This window comes from Cebus imitator, unplaced genomic scaffold (genome assembly GCF_001604975.1).
Source record: "Cebus imitator isolate Cc_AM_T3 unplaced genomic scaffold, Cebus_imitator-1.0 Scaffold737, whole genome shotgun sequence".
Taxonomy (NCBI): Eukaryota; Metazoa; Chordata; class Mammalia; order Primates; family Cebidae; genus Cebus; species Cebus imitator.
The window spans coordinates 67,500-84,271 of record NW_016108052.1 but is presented as its reverse complement, the minus strand read 5'-3'; the positions used below and the strand labels follow the sequence as shown (position 1 = coordinate 84,271).

General features: G+C 51.7%; 1 long non-coding RNA gene and 1 pseudogene across 1 annotated transcript; both read right to left on the bottom strand.

Moving 5' to 3' along the window:
* Nucleotides 1-10,106: 10,106 nt before the first annotated feature.
* Nucleotides 10,107-11,638, bottom strand: LOC119469609. The gene is made up of 2 exons (XR_005198447.1): nucleotides 11,589-11,638; nucleotides 10,107-11,516 (listed from the first exon to the last, which is right to left on the bottom strand). It is a non-coding gene; the product is annotated as an uncharacterized LOC119469609 (long non-coding RNA).
* Nucleotides 11,639-12,790: 1,152 nt separating this feature from the next.
* LOC108296743 lies at nucleotides 12,791-14,969 on the bottom strand (annotated as a pseudogene).
* Nucleotides 14,970-16,772: the final 1,803 nt, after the last annotated feature.

Below are 16,772 nucleotides of genomic sequence, written 5' to 3'. Positions count from 1 at the left end.
CCTGTCCTGTCTCATGTTGTAGACGGGAAACTGAAGCCTAATTCAGAATTTTCACTGGTGGCATTGTGAAGCAGACAGCTGGCGTCTTCAAGGTGCCGTTCCCCACATTTCTCTTTCCCCTAATACATTTGGATAGCGGGGAAGCAAGAGAACTTAAGCTTACTAAGCTCCGACTGTGTCCTGGGCACAGACTGGGCACTTTTCTCTCCAGCCTCCCAGCTGGTGGAATTTATCCACCTGGGATATAGGATCGGAGTGGGCTAGTGGCGTGCTCACAGTCTCTCGGCTGAAACTGGAAACCCGGGGTCCAAGGTTAGTGCTCTTTTTGGATCTCCAGCTTGAGGAATATTTGCAAAATGCAAAAAGCACCATGAAAATCTAATATTGATCCATGTAAGACTATATTGCAAACAAAAACATGGAGTGTCTGTGAGGGTGGCGGCGAGATCGGGAGGTTATCTCAATTCTATGTAACCTGGGAGCTCTCCAAGGAAAATGAATGAAGCATGATGGAGTGCAATCTGTCTGATAAACAACATCTGTCAGAACGTGGGGCATTGTGGGTCCTGGGTCGTGAAGATGAGAAACCATGGCGCTGGAATTTCCTGAAGTGTTCTTTATGAAATTACTCAGGGCCTCAGGGCCTCCACTTTCTGCATGACCCTAGGCAGTTTCCCCTCTGTCTTCTTCCTACCGCCTGCCATCCTAGCCATCATACTGTTGCTGGAGTTATGTCTCGATAAAATTAAAATCATGGTGGAAGTCATTTACACCCGATGAGAGTCTGTAAGACTCCCTTTTCTTCTCAGGCCTTTTAGCTGAAGTTGGTTATGAGAGAGGATGGGAAGGGGAAAAGGGTTGGGGTGAGCACTCTTGGAGCTTGCACTGTTTCTTGCCGACGCCCTGGCTCAGTGTGAATGTCAATCTGAATGGAGAGCGCTACGGATCTTCCTCTCTATTCCCTTTGTCGCCAGTACCAATTCCCAAGGCAGACCCGGGAGGCCTGGACTGAAGGACCTGGCGGTAACAGACAATGCTTGGCTTTGGATTTCAGGTCAAGTTCTGCGGGTGACTTGCTGTGTAAGATCAGACAAGTCAGTTCACCTCTCTTCACTTCGGTGACCTCATCTGTAAAAGGCTGGTCTGAACTAGATTATTAATTTTTTTAGGTTTTGCAAATTCTTTTGTCTTAACATTATATTCAATTCTTCCCTCATTTTTGTTAAAGTATAATTGACAACTAAAAATTGTGTATATTTATGGTGTTCAGTGTGATGTTTTGATATATGCAAACATCGTATAATGATTAAATCAAGTTAATTAACATTTTAATCACTTCGCATACTTTTATTATTATTGTTTTTGTGTTAAGAACATTTAAGATCTGTTTGCTTCGAATAGTGTTTACTAGAGGTGAGAAAGGGTAAGGTGGAGAGGGTAGCCGAAGGTTGGCTAATAGGTTAACAGATACAAGAGTACGTGGCTCAGGGTAGTGGCTCATGCCTGTAATCCTAGCACTTTGAGAGGATGACTTGATTCAGGAGTTTGAGACCAGGCTGGGCAACATAGGGAGATCCAATCTCTACAAAAAATGAATTAGCCAGGCACGGTGGTGCATGCCTGTGGTCCCAGCTACTTGGGCGGCTGAGGTGGAAAGATTGCTTGGGCCCAAGAGGTCAAGGCTACAGTGAGTTGTGATTGCACAACTGCATTCCAGCTATGCGGAAGGAGTGAGACCCTGCCCGGGGAAAAAAACAAACCAAAAAACAAAGAGTACAGCTAGACAGTAGGAACAGTTCTAGTATCTTTAGCACTGTAGGACGACTATAATTAATTACGTTTTATTATATATTTTTAAATAGCTGGAAGAGTGGATTTTGAATGCTCCCAGAACAATGAAATGATAAACGTCTGAGGTGGTGGAGTTGCTAATTACGATTTGATTATTACACATGATATACATGTATAAAAATATACTGTACCCCATAAATATATACAATTATGTGTTGATTAAAAATAATAAAAGCAGGCCTGGCGCGGTGGCTCATGCCTGTAATTCCAGCACTTTGGGAGGCCGAGGTGGGCAGATCACGAGGTCAGAAGATCGAGACCAACCTGGCTAACACAGTGAAGCCCCATCTCTACTAAAGATCCAAAAAAATAAAAATAAAAAATAGCCAAGCCTGCACCTGCAGTACCAGCTACTCGAAAGGCTGAGGCAGGAGAATTGCCTGAACCCAGGAGGCAGAGGTTGCAATGAGTCGAGATCACACCACTGCACTCCAGCCTGGGCCACAGAAAGAAACTCCGACTCAAAATAATAATAATAACAATAAAAGCAAAAAACCTACTCTCTCGGCAATTTTCAAGTATACATTATTATCAACTATGGTCACCATGCTGTACAACAGGTCTCTGGAACTCACAACATCATATTTAATTCCGATCCAAATAATAGATACAGAGTTAAGAACAAAATTGTATCTGGAGCAAGAAATTCTCAGTAAAACAAGAAAAGAAGGAAAAATAACAAAATGGAAATAAGAGGCTTATATCAAAAAGCATATCCTCTGCCCTTTCCTTTCTTGTCTTTGAGCTCTAATTCCCAGAGGCCATCACTTTACACTCACTGCTACTTCCTCTGGTATTTAGCATCTTTTTTTTTTTTTTTTTTTTTTGAGGCGGAGTTTTGCTCTCGTTGCCCAGGCTGGAGTGCAATGGTGCGCTCTGCCTTCCAGGTTCAACCAATTCTCCTTCCTCATACCCCGAGTGGCTGGAATTACAGGCATGTGCCACCCCACCCTAATTTTGTATTTTTAGTAGAGATGGGTTTCTCCACATTGGTCAGGCTGATTTTGAACTCTTGACCTCAGGTGATCCCCCTGCCTCAGCCTCCCAAAGTGCTGGGATTATAAGCATGAACCACCATGCCTGTCATCATATTTCTGCCTTTTTTTTTTTTTCCAGATGCAGTCTCGCTCTGCTGCCCAGGCTGGAGTGCAGTGGTGCAATTTCAGCTCACTCCAACTTCTGCCTCCAGGATTCAAGCAATTCTCCTGCCTCAGCTTCCCTAGTAGCTGGGGTTGCAGGCATTTGCCACGATACCCGGCTAATTTTTTTGTATTTTTACTAGAGACAGGGTTTCACCATATTGGCCAGGTTAGTCTCGAACTCCTGACCCTGTGATCTGCCCACCTCGGCCTCCCAAAGTGCTGGGATTATAGGTGTGAGCCACCACGCCCAGCCCTATCATCATATTTCTGAAGACTGTTTGTGTTGCTATTTCTTGATTTGTTTTCTTCATTATCTGTGGATTCCTGGCATAGCACAGTATAGGGCTTACCTCCCTTATGAGGTCTTAATTTTTTTGCCTCAATTTCACCAATTTGACTGGATCACAATGTTATGAAATCAAAAGCATTTATATTCTTGTAGCTATCTAAACATTGTTCCCTAACCCAAGTCCTGCACTGAAATTGTTGCATTTCTTTCCTTTTCTTCCCTGGAGTTAATAATTGCTTCAGATTTTTCTCTTTCATTTGCTTATTTTTAATTTTTTTTTTTTTTTTTTTACCAATTAGCAGCTTTTTCAGATGCTCCATCCAATTTATTAAATGCCTAGTGATCATTATCCAAAGACTAAGAAGCCTTGGGATGCTCTCAGCTCTGTTATTTTCCTGGAGGCTTCCCTCTCTCCCTTGCCCTCCAGCCTTCTGCTCCACACTGAACTCAGCTCTCAGCCCATGGCAGGGCTGGCATCCTGGCACGTCTGCACCGCCCTGTGAATTTCCTGCTGCCTCTTCTGTGTGCATCTCCTGTTCCCCGGCCCCAGGTCATCTGTTCCCCGGTCTACTCTCTCAGGCGTGGCAGCACGTCCTCCAGTGGCTTCCTGAGAAAGAGTGAATGGAAGCCAAGCTTTCTGACCCTCGAGTATTTATCATGTCATTGTTCTGCCCCCACTCCTGATTAACAGTTTGGCTGGAAATAACGCTCTAATGAAAACGTAACTTCTCCTCACTTGGGAAATGTTGCTGTCTTATTTTCTAGCTCCCAGTGATGTTGGGAAGAAGTCGGTGTCATGCTGAGTCTTGATTCTTTGTATATGACCTGTCTTTTCTCTCTGGAAGGTTTCAGAATTTTCTCTCTATCCTTAGTCCTTTTCTGAAATTTCCCACTGATGTGCCTTGTTGTAGGTCTGTCTTTATTAACTGCGATAGTCACCTTGGTAGACTCTTTTGAACTAGAAAATTATATCCTTTGATTGTAGGAAGCCACCAGCAGGTTCGTGTGAGCTGCATAATCGCATTCTGTTCTTGCAAGGACAGAGGTATCAAGGCCCCGGGAACCTTATAAGTGGATGGCGGGGAAGGGGGATCTGAGGTGAATTCAACAAAGCTGCGGCACCCACTGAGCTCATGTCCCAGGGCCAGGCTCTGCCAGAGGACAGTAGACATGGGTGAGACCCACTTCCTGCCCAGTCCCATGTGGGGCTCAGGACACACATGGTCCAGGAGGCCTGCAGCCCCGGGCTACATTTACATGCATCTACCTGCACCTAGCATTCAGTGAGCCACAGAACAACTTAGGGGGAGGGGCAGCTCCAGAGAGCAGGATAGGAGGGAGGTCAATAAGCATGGGGTGGGGAGTGGCCTTGTGGGGAAGGGGCAAAGGCAGGCCGTGTGTGTGTGTGTGTGTGTGTGTGTGTGTGTGTGTGTGTGTGTGATGTATTGGGGGAAATGGGGAGAGCATCTGTAGTTTTGTCTGTCCCCTTTTCATGAATAGCTTTTTCTTCCCATCATGGACGGAATGTCTCTTTCTCCTGTAAAGTCTTATGTTGAAGCCCTAATCCTCTGTGTGGCTGTATTTGGAGATGAGGCCTCTCAGGAAGTCATTAAGGTTAAATGAGGTCCTAAGGGTGGGGCTCTGATTCAGTAGGATTCGTGTCCTTATAAAACGAGACACCAGAGAGTGAACTCTCTCTCTGCACAAATACAAAGAAGAGGTCACGTGACCACACAATATAGCAGCCACCTACGGGCCAAGAGAAGAGGCCTCAGAATGAAACCAACCTTGTGGGCACGTTGATCTTGGATTTCCCGGCCTCCAGAACTGTGAGATATAAGTGTTTGTGGTTTGAGGCACCAGGCTGTGGTATTTTGGCATGGCACCCTGAGCTGATGAATACATCTTCCCCATCCTACTTCAACCACATGACACTAGAGGGCTTGGCCAGCTACCCAGCCAGCCCAGACCACACCAAATCAAGCAGAAACTTGCTTCTGGAATTTTCTGAATAGGAGCTAATGGAGGGGAGCTCCATCCTTTCTTGGGGCCAAAGCCAGGAAGATGGAAGCCTCGTGCTGCCAACACCTGATTCCAACCCTGTGAAGGAAGCTGCTGTGAGAGCACAAAGCTGATCTGCAGACCTCGGGGGAGACGGAGACCAGGGAAGGAGCCTGCAGAGCCTCACAGCGCTGGGACTGCGAGGCCAGGTGCTTCTCAGCCCCGACTGTTCCCTGCCCTGCCCGTGGCTAACTTATTGACCGATGAACTTCCCTTGTTGCCTGAGCAAACTCAAGTGAATTTTCTGTCACTCAAGCCCAAAGAGCCCTGACTGCAGTGGCAGGGCATGGCAGGGCTGGGCCGGCTGGGCAGAGGACAGTGTGGGTGGAGTCAGCTGTGACAGGCACACAGGAAGGGCAGTTACCACGTGGCCTCCCTGAGGTCTTCCTCCAGCCTCGACGGTGAGCAAGACTGCACTCACACGCTCAGGAGGTCAGAGTGAGGGGTCTAGTCAGAGGTGCCATGCTCAGAGCCATCTTGCCCTGGGCCAGACTCTTTGTCATTGAGGGCTTTGCCATCAGAGACAGTTTTAGTCACATCTTGGGTTCACTTGATCAACTGCTGCTCTCCTAGTTTCACGATCTTCAAAGCAGGCTTCCCCACGTGGATGCCAGGAAGCCATAGGCATCCTGGCCAGAAGCCCAGACCACGAAAAGGGCTCCTGCTGGTGCGCTCGGGTTCCAGAGGGCAGGACTGAGGGGGGTGAGAGGAGCCCAGCCTGGGCAACCGAGACACGTACACCACTCTTGATCCATCTCCTGGAACTTTTCACCCCTCAAGTTTGGACCCCAGTGGGGCACACATGGGAAAGACAATGCCCATGTCCCCAGCTAGTTTCCCATCAGAAATCAGAACTGGTCATTGCACCAAGCACCTTCCTCCATTAAAACGGGACAGACCAAGGACCACTTTCCTAATGGATGCACCTTCTTGATCCATCTCATGCTCCCAACAGAGCTGGGAGGATGCCACTCCAGGGCAGGCCTTTTGACCCAGCCTCCAGCCAAAGCCAGTCCCCCTGCCAAGCAGGCCCTAGAATTACACTGGAGGGTGGCAGGCCTCACCTGGAAATTTCTTGCTGAAAATGATCAGTTTCCACACAAGCACTGCCTGGCTGTTTCATTCAAATTGAACCCAGAAGGAGACCTCGGCTTCAGTCTTGACTGCCTGGAAATTGTCAGACACGTGCAGACTGACCCAGTAGATATAGCAAGTACACACAGGGCACCAACCAAGACAAGTGTGCACACGTATGCACACACACACACACACTGCAGAAAATCTAGAAATAAACTATTTTAATTTCAGCTGTCATGGAAATTTTATGTCATTTCCCCAAAAAACACAACTTTTATTTTATGATTTAATCTTGTTTTTTTTGTTTTAAGAATTATTTAAGAAAAAGGGGAGCTGAATGTGATGGCTCACAGCTGTGATTCTAGCACTTTGAGAGGCTGAGGCAGGAGGATTGCTCGAGCCCAGGAGTTCAAGACTAGCCTGGGCCACACGGCAAAACCCCATCTCTACAAAAACTACAAAATTAGCTGGATGAGGTGGTGCATGCCTGTAGGAGGGATGCCTTCCTCAGGCAGGGGCTGCCCCAACTGCAGACATCAGGACAGGGAGCAGGGCCAGGTGTGGTGACAGAGATGGGTTGCTGGACGGGAGCTCTCCCACCCCCTCCTCATTTCCGAGTCCTAAGGGCAGGGGTGGTGGAACGTTATAAAACCCCCCAGCACCATGCCGCTCTCCTGGCTGCTCCATCTGAAGGGGAGAAGGGTGTGGCCTGGGCCCCGGTGAAGGAGGCTCAGCCCTTCCTTGCTCCACGTTGCTCTTGGGAATGGTCCCGAAGAGGTAGCTGAGGCACTGAATCATGCATGGGAGGTGATGACGGGTGCGACCTGAGGCCACAGTTCTCACAGCATAACTAGAGCTGCCTTGGCTGAAAGAAGAACGCTGTCATGTGGGGCTTCTGGCATCTGGACAGAGAGGGGATGTATCCCAGCGCCTCTCCGAAAGTAAACTTCCATTCAGCCTCGGCTGGGTCAGGCATCCGTGCCAGGACGAGGAGGTATGGCAGGGGGTGATCCAGGGCTATCTGTAGGACAAGCCCCACCAGGGGACAGGGTATCTGAGGGGCACCAGCTCTGCCTCTAGGAGGCTGAGTGGGTGGTGAGTGGGGGGTCCCACCTGTCACCAACAGGAGCAGGGAGAGAAGGGCAGAAGGAGGAGGGGAGTGGTGGATAGACAGATGGGTCCACAGGGGAGCAAGCGGAGGGAGAAGGGGCAGAGCTGGGGAGCAGCTGGAGGGGTGCGTGGGGCACCTTCCTTGTTTCCCACCTTGCAGCACTCCCCGTTCCTGGCCCAGGGCAGCTGAGGCTGCAGGACCCACTTCTCACTGTCACTGAGTCCCTTTGGGCCCCAGCATGGTCACCTCAAACTTGTCTGGCAAATGAAGTCTGGCCAGCATTGGGGTGGCCCCACTGGGTGTCTCGGACACTCCAAACAGGCAAAGCCATGCCCTAGGTCATCCATGCCTGGGTCACCTGCCCCTACCCCCAACTGGACAGCCTTGGCTAGCTAGAAATCCCATAACCTGAGATAGCTGGGTCTGTGTCCACCCCAGGGTAGATCCCCGGCAACCCCAGCCTGTGGTGGGAGAAGAGCAGCCTGCTTGACTCCCGATCTGGGGCCACTTCTGGCTCCTCCTGTCCTTTTTCCCTCCCTGAGGAACCCCGCTAGTTCTGCCAGGCTGGGTCAGGGTCTCAGGCCCCTCATTCATCTGTAGATTCAAGTCTGACCATCATAGGCAGGGTCCAAGCCAGGTCCAGGGCAGGGGCTGGAGGTGGGGCATGGCCCAGACTGTACGCCAGCGGACTGAGCGACAGGACTTTTGAGATGTGATGGTGTCTGGTCCACGCGGGGTTATGGTTTCTCTTGAAACCACAGAGACCTGGTTCCAATCCCAGCTCTCCTATTTGGCTGTCAAACCTTGAAGTCCCGTCACCTCTCTGTGGCAGTTTCCTCCTTTGTGAAATTGGGTTGATGAGGATTAAATGCTTTAATGTACCTCAAGTGTCTAGCCAGGGCCTGGCATACAGTAGGTGCTCAATAAATGCTTATCCTTTCTCCTCTGTCTCTGTCATCCTGCACATCCCTGTGATTCGTGGTTTACATACAGCTTTACATGTATCACCTCCCTTGTGGCAAAGATTGAACCTTCCCCTCCAGAGGCTGCTGCATACAGTAGGTGTGCAATAAATGCCTGCCATGGTTGACTAAGAAACAAATGACTATTGTTCTGTGGGGATCTAGGCAAACCTAAGCGCTTCCATCTGGGTACCCTAGGAGGCCTGGGATGGAGGCTGTGCCAGGCTGGCCTCAGTGGCGGTGAAGCCATTGATTCCACAACCTGTTCCTTGTTTTTCCTTCTCCTCAAGTCACCAGGGCACCTGGTCCTCGTTAGGGGCTAATTACTGGCCAGCTATGGGCCTGGGGTCGGGGGGCTGTTGGAAGACTGTGTTTGGAGGAAAAGAGCTTTCTTTTCAGGAATGAAAAACAAGAAGAGAGAAGGCTTCTGCTCTATGAATCAAAAATTTGGGTGAAGATCTCTGCCGGCCCCATCTCCCCCCCCTCCTTTCCCCTCCCCATCTTCCCTGTTCTCCACCTACACAGATGTCTATGGAGCCTCCAGAAAGGGTGCTCCTGCCCACAGCTGAGATTCAAGTCGGGATTAGCTGGGAGCCTCCCCCTGCCTTGTTGCTGGCTGGGCAGAGAAACACAGGCCTGGAAGATCATGGCAACCAGCAGACCGGTAATAACCTGGCTCCAGTATCTCTGCTGGGGCTTCCCAGTTTACCAAACATTCAGGCGGTCTCTTGACAACCTTGGGAAGTGTGTGTGTTGGGGAACAGTGTCCCTGCTTCCAGCTGAGGAAAAAGAAAAACATGGGCGATTTAGATGATGTGCAGTGATCCTATGTTTCTGTTGCTGAGGCCGGAACATGGTGGCAGTCATGGCTCACTGCAGCCTTGACCTCCCAGGCTCAAGCGATTCTCCCACTAAAGCCTCCTGAGCAGCTGGGACCACAGGCACCTGCCATGACATCCAGCTAATTTTTTTTCTCATAAATAGAGATAGGACCTCACTATATTGCCCAGACTGGTCTGCAATTCCTGAGCTCTAGCTATTCTTCTGCCTCAGCCTCCCAAAGTGCTGAGGTTACAACACGGAGCACTCTACCCAGCCCATATGTTTCTCGAACTCCTGACCTCAGGTGATCTGCCCACCTCGGCCTCCTAAAGTGCTGGGATTACAGGCGTGAGCCACTGCACACCGCCCCATCTGTTTCTTTTACAGTGAAAATAACATTTTGTGAAAAGTACTGTGTTCTTTACATGTTTAAGATTACACTATTAAAAGCTGAGATCTCAGTTTTTAATATTATTGCAAATCTGACTCTTTTTTTTTTTTCTTGAGATGGAGTATCCCTCTGTCTCCCAGGCTGGAGTGCAGTGGAGCAATTTCGGCTCACTGCAGCCTCCACCTCCCGGGTTCAAGTGATTCTCCTGCCTCAGCCTCCTGAGTAGCTGGAACTACAGGCACGTGCCACCATACCTGGCTAATGTTTTGTATTTTTAGTAGAGATAGGGTTTCACCATGTTAGCCAGGATGGTCTTGATCTTCTGACCTCGTGATCCGCCCACCTTAGACTCCCAAAGTGTTGGGATTACAGGCATGAGCCACTGCGACCAGCCTATGTATTTTTTTTTCATATTTTCAGAAATCTCTTTGTTTCTGTATATATATAAAGCATTGTTACTTTATGTTCTCTCTGATAATTCCAGTATCTGTGTCTAGAGTCTATCTGTTGTTTCTGCTGGTCTCAGAGTATATTGTTTCCTTGCGGTGTTTATGAATTTTTTAAACTGGAGATCTCATTTTCTTTTTTTTTAGAGACAGGCGTCTCTCCCTACATTGCCCAGGCTGGTCCCGAACGCCTGGCCTCAGGTGCCGGGATTCCAGGCACGAGCTACCACGCCCAGCCAAGATGTTCCTTTTCCTTGGAACTTGAGCAACACAAAATCCTGAGACCTGGTGGGTTGTGTTCCCCTGGGGCAGATTCTCAACCAGGCACACTTCTGTCCCCAAGGACACATTTCAATGTCCTGAGACATTTCTGGGTGTCACAGCTGTGTGTGCACGCACATGTATGTCCCTGCACATGCTACGGGCACCTTGGGGATAGAGACCAGGGATGCTGCTCACATCCTGCAAGGAGACTGACCCACCAGCATCACCAGGGTAGGCTCCAGGCAGGGTCTGCCTGTGCCTCTGCCAGCCACCTAGACCCTGCCACTTGGGGCCACTCTACCTTCTCCCCTTGTGGTCTCCAGGGCCACACTCTAGCCTGATTTCAAGCTGTAAACTTGGAGGACATATTTTTCTTCACCTTGCATGGAACCCCAAAGCTGAAAGGCAGTTGTTCCAGAGGCCCCAGCCTGTCTCACATTTCTGCTTTAGCTGCAGGGTCCAGCTCTATGTGGGTGGTCTCCTGATGAAGTCACCCTGGGACAGACACTCTTCTGTCTCCTGCTTCCAGTCCTGTAAAGTCGCTGGGAAACCCCAGGGCATGGGAGGTACCCTCAAAGGCAGACATGAGAAGGCCCTGGTGGGCAGACCCCAGCCTCCTAATGGGGAGGGGTTGCTCTCCTTGGCTGCTGCTGGCCCACCCACTGTGCTGCAGTCCACCTGGTGCTGGGGCTGTGGGGCACAGGCCTTCAGGACCCACTTCCTTTCCTGCCAGGAGGTCCAGTCCTGGTATCTTTATGTCCCCAGGAAAGCCCACTCCCATCCTCAGGGGAGGAGGGCAGCTGCATGCTGGGCTGGATTGAGTCTGTCCTGGGACATCCTTGCAGACCGGGTGCAGGGGGGGACGTGGCTCTGTGGGGTTGCAGTGGGCAGGTGAGTGTGGAGCTGGATTCCGGAAAGGAATTGACCACTGCCTACCAGGACCCCTCCTCTGAGACAGGGGTGACTTGCGGGAGAGTGCACCAAAGTGCCCTGGTCACGAGGGGTCCCTGCACCCCCCACACAGTGACCTCGCATTGGGGTCCCTGCACCCCCCACACACTGACCCTGCATTGGGGTCCCTGGAGCCCACACACACTCACCTTGCATTAGGGTCCCTGGGGCCCACACACACTGACCCTGCATTGGGGTCCCTGGGGCTCACACACACTGACCCTGCATTGGGGTCCCTGGGGCCCACACACACTGACCCTGCATTGGGGTCCCTGCACCCCCACACACTGACTCTGCATTGGGGTCCCTGTGTCCCCTCCATACTGACCTCTCCTTGGGGTCCCTGCACCCCACAAACACTGACCTTGTATTGGAATCCTTGTACCCCCCCACACACTGACCCCGCATTGGGGTCCCTGGGGCCTACACACACTGGCCCCGCATCAGGGACCCTGGACTGCAGAAGCCATCCGTGATGTTGCTGTGCCCTGGCTCTGGTGGCACTCAGTACATCCAGGCCAGGCTGGGCAGGGGCCTCCCCACCAGTACCTACCCCAGCACACCAGGAGTGGGCCTGGGTGGGGGGCAGGGAGTGACACCCAAGGGGACCTGCCCCAGCCTCCTCCTGTACCCTGGGGGTTTTCCTTGTCCTTGGCTCAGGGAAATGGCTTCTTTCCTCTGAAACCTGGGGTCAGGCTGGGCGTGGGGAAAAAAGGGGGGTGAGCAGGACTCCAGACCTTAGGAATCCTGAATGGCGTGGGGGAGGGGGGACAACAGGCTGTTCCTGTGACGTGCCTGGGAGCTGTCTGGGGCCCCAGAGTGACCCCCTTCCTGGGGACAGGCCCTCCTGGGGAGACAGGCGCACAGGTTGTTGTGTGGGACTCAACGTGGGGCAGCGTCCTGGCCAGGATGAGGAAGGCCAGGACGGGGTGGGGGGGGGGTCTGCGGGAGGCACAGGCAGGCCAAGCTCCCCGATTTGCTGCAGCCAGACTCCCTCATCCTTGACTGGGACCGGAAATCCGACCGCCATCCCTGCCAGGCTAGCATACCCCGCTTAGAGGCCATCCCCACCCCCTCCATCTGCTCCCATCCAAGCGACAGCCACCCTGTGCTGGTGCCCTGGGGAGGGGAAAGCTGGCCTTGGGCCCGCATCGGAGCCTCCCGCGCACTCCGCTGGCCATTGTCGGAGGTGCAGCCTGGCATGAGCAGCGCCTTTCCCTGGAGAGGGGACCCAGGGCAGCACCGCTGGATACCGCTGGAAACTGCTGGGGCGGCCAGAGATCTGCCAACTCGTGGAGATCTGCCATCCCCCGTGTCCACTGACAGCGGCAGTAGTAGCTGCAGGCCATGCGGACTCAAGAGAGCCCAGCCCATGTCAGCATCAGGGGCCAAAACGGAGTCCAGCGCTCGGCCCCAGGTCAGCCTGGGGCAGGCCTGGGGAGCCCGATGGCAAGGGGGGCAGAAAGGCGCCCACTCAGGGACTGCGCCTGGGCCTGCCGGGGGTCTCCAGACAGAGAGAATGAGTGCGACGGGGAGCCTGTTCTCGCAGGGCTGAGTGCCAGGGCAGCCCTGGGGGCCCGCTGGCCTCACACGGACTAGATGATAGTGGAGTCCAGAGCCCCCCTAGTCCTGCTGGCTCACGGCGCGGGCCTCAACAGCTGCTTAATGAGCGTGACAACTTCTGCTCCAGCTGCGTGATGCGCTCACTCTTCTCGGCCACCTCCGTCGGCATGAGGATGGTCTGCTGTCAGCTCGGGGCGAGGTGGACGTCAGGGCAGGGCAGGGGGGCCCGGAGGAGGAGTGGGCAGGGCCCAGCTGGCACAGGCCGCAGCCAGCAGCTCTCCCAGGCCCCTGGCCACCTCCTGTACCTCGCGCAGTAGCCGCCCCAGTGGGTGGGGGCTCCCCGCGGCCCCAAAGTCGGCGCAGCCTCTGCTCTGGCCCAGGCGGCGCTGGCGCTCCGGCACTCCTGCTGCTGCTGCTGGAACCAGTCGCCGCCCCGCGCCATCATCTCCAAACCCTGCAGCAGCACCTCTTCCTGCTCCCACGCCGCCAGTGATGGTGAGCCTCCGACGTTCCCCTCGGTCACCGCGCCGCCGGGCATCCCCTGAGTCCGCCTCCAGGGCCTGCAGGCCGCTGCACCTGCGTCCGCTCTCGGGCTCCGTTCCAGTGCCGCGCTTTGGGGCTGCTCGGGCTCCGCGGGACAGGGTGCCGCCTGGACTGGGGGACATAGCTGCTCCGGGCTGCGGGCCCGCGCCGCTGGAGCCGGCCTGAGAGCGCGCACGCCCAGGGGCAGGGACTTCATCTCCAGGACAGGCCGCGGCTAGTAGGGGGGCACCGACACCAGGAGCTGCAGCGGCGACTGGTCCCCTGGGGTGCCGTGGCGCGCTTGGGACCCGGGACTGCAGTCAGCTTCAGCAGCGAGGTGAGCAGGCCGGCCACGAAGCGCTCGAAGATCAAGTCGCCGCTGCCCGGGGACACCTGGCACAGACCCTGGAGCACCCCGCAGCGCAGCTCGCGCGCGTCGGCACTCTGCCAGCGGGACTCGATCTCGCGCAGGTGCCGCCGCGCCACCGGTCGTCCAGGATGTGGAACAGGGTGCGCTGGCTCTGCAGAAAGGCGCGGGGCAGCCCCTCCTTGCTGGGCACGGGGGCGGGCTCGGCGGGAGGCACGCAGCCCAGATCAGCCTTCGTGGCTGGGGTCCCCGTGTCCACCCGCTTGTTCCCGCACGGCGCCACGGTGGGGCCGGCTCGGCGCGCTCCTGTATTTATTTTTAGTAGATAATAAAATAATAAAATAGGTTGTGTTGCTTAGGCTGGTCTCGAATTCCTTGGCTCAAGGGATCTTCCCACCTTGCCCTCCAGAGCGCTAGACTTACAGGCATGAGCCGCGACACTGGACAAGGAGGAATTTTATAGGCAGAACACTGTTGAGCCTTGCCATGGCATGATAATGTGGTTTCATTTTAATTTCTCCCCTTCAAATGTTTCTCTTTTTAAAAATTATTATTTTTGGCCAGGCGTGGTAGTGTAAGCCTCTAATTCCAACACTTTGAGAGGCTGAGGCAGGAGGATCCATTGAGCCCAACAGTTTGAGGTTACGAAGCTGTGATTTCACCATTGCACTCCAGCCTGGGTGACAGAGTGAGACCCTATCTCTATTTCTTTTTAAAAGACGCATAATAATTGTACATAATTTACATAATTGTACATAATTATAATTGTACATAATAATTGTACATATTGTGATGTTTCAGTACGTGTACCTCCAAATGTTTCTGAGCGTGGCTATGAAGCGTCTCTGTTCCCTGATACTCACCACGCAGTGTTGATTTTTATGTATCAATCCTTTTTCATGTTAACCTCAACTGAGAGGAAATGTTTGTAGATCATAAGCAGAAACACAGTTTGTTCATTCAACAATCATTTATCATCTGTTGGTATGTGCCAGGTCCTTGTTTATCAGCGTTGGAGCTCTCTATCCTTGAGGAATTGCCCTCTAGTTCTTTGAAAGCAGTTATGAAACTAGACAGTACCTGTCAAGGAGGAGGACTTGTTATGTTTGGTGAGGACAGGGAGTCGAGCTTCTGAATTCTTAGTATACATTGGAGGGCTCAAAGTATGTTTGCTGAGACATGGAATCAACTTCAATGCCCATCAGCAGTGGATTGCATAAAGAAAATGTGGTACATATGCACCATGGAATACTACACAGCCATAAAAATGGTCATATCTTTCACAGCAAGGATGGAGCCGTTGTTGCATTATTCTAAGCGAACTAATGCAACAACAGAAAACTGAATGCCAGCCAGGTGTGCTGGCTCACACCTGTAATCCCTGGACTTTGGGAGGCCGAGGCAGGTGGATTCCTTAAGGTCAGGAGTTCGAGACCAGCCTGGCCAACATGGTGAACCCTGTCTCAACTAAAAATACGAAAATTAGCCGGGCATAGTGGCAGGTGCCTGTAATCCCAGCCACTTGGGAGGCTGAGGCAGGAGAATTGCTTGCACTTGGGAAGCAGATATTGCAGGAAGCCAAGATCACACACCACTGCACTTCAGTCCGGGCAAACGACCGAGACTCCGTTTCAAAAAAGAAAAAAAAAAGAAGAGGAATAAGAAAAAGAACAAATGCCACACGTTATCCCTTATGAGTGGGATCTAAACATTAAGTGCATGCGGACACAAAGAAGCGAACAATAGACACCTGGGCCTACTTGAGTGTGGCGAGTGGGAGGAGGGTGAGGGTCAAAACGCTGCCTATAGGGTACTGTGCTTATTAGCTGGGTGACAAAATAATCTGTGCACCAAACCCTGAGACACACGATTGACCTACGTAAAACACCTGCACATGTGCCGCCGAATCTAAGATAAAAGTTGGAAAGAAAAACAGAAAACAAAAAAACTAACATATGTTTGCTGAAGAATGAGTGAAACTGTTGAAATTTTTGTTCCTCACATAGCGTACAAAGCAGGTATTGCTTTGCTTAGGGGGATTATCTGTAAGATACAGGGGGCTATTCCGAGGCTTTCGGTCGGGGAAGCCTGAGACTCATTCTCCTGGTTAACTGCAGTGCTGTCTCCAGTGCACTTCATCTGCCTGTAACCACGTGTGTTTATGGATGACGCACACACCCCAGAAATAGCTCTCCCTGGACACGTGTGGGTTCAATGTTCCTGGTTTCAGCCATTCATAAGTTTCCCTGTAGAGGTGTGGCTACATTGTTCCCAGTTATTTATTTTCCTGAGGCATCACTGTTTAATGTACATTTCCATATGATGGAAATTATATGATTTAATGAGGTTAATGGAGTTGGGGGGTTCATATAAGCCTCTGGCTGTACCTCTCAGAATAGAAGCTCTGCTGTTGGCCTTTATGAAAACCCATCTTGGTCAGGCTCAGTGCCTCATGCCTGCAATCCCAGCACTGTGGGAGGCCAAGGCAGGAGGAATATTTGAGGCCAGGAGTTTGAGACCAACCTGGGCAACATAGCAAGACCCCATCTCTACAGAAGTAGTAATAATAAAAATAAATTAGCCGGACATGGTGGCATGTACCTGTTGTTCCAGCTGCTTGGGAGGCTGATGTAGGAAGATCACTTGAGCCCAGGACTTTGAGGCTGCAATGAGCTATGGTCATGCCGCTGCCCTCCAGCTGGAGCCATGGTCTTATATATGTACAGTTTAATCTCTTAAGTACCACGGTGAGTATAATGGGAAAGTATATGAAATATCTGGGACAAGACAACAGCTTTTGAAATTGTTTTCCATGGTACTTTCATTTTGCCTGTTTTTTTTTTCTTTTCTGTTTTTAATCTAGATATTTTTTTTCAACTTGTGTCAAGTATAAGAAAGTTGAGGTAGAAAATTTTCCAAAACAAGTTTATTTTTAAGTATTTTATTTTATTTT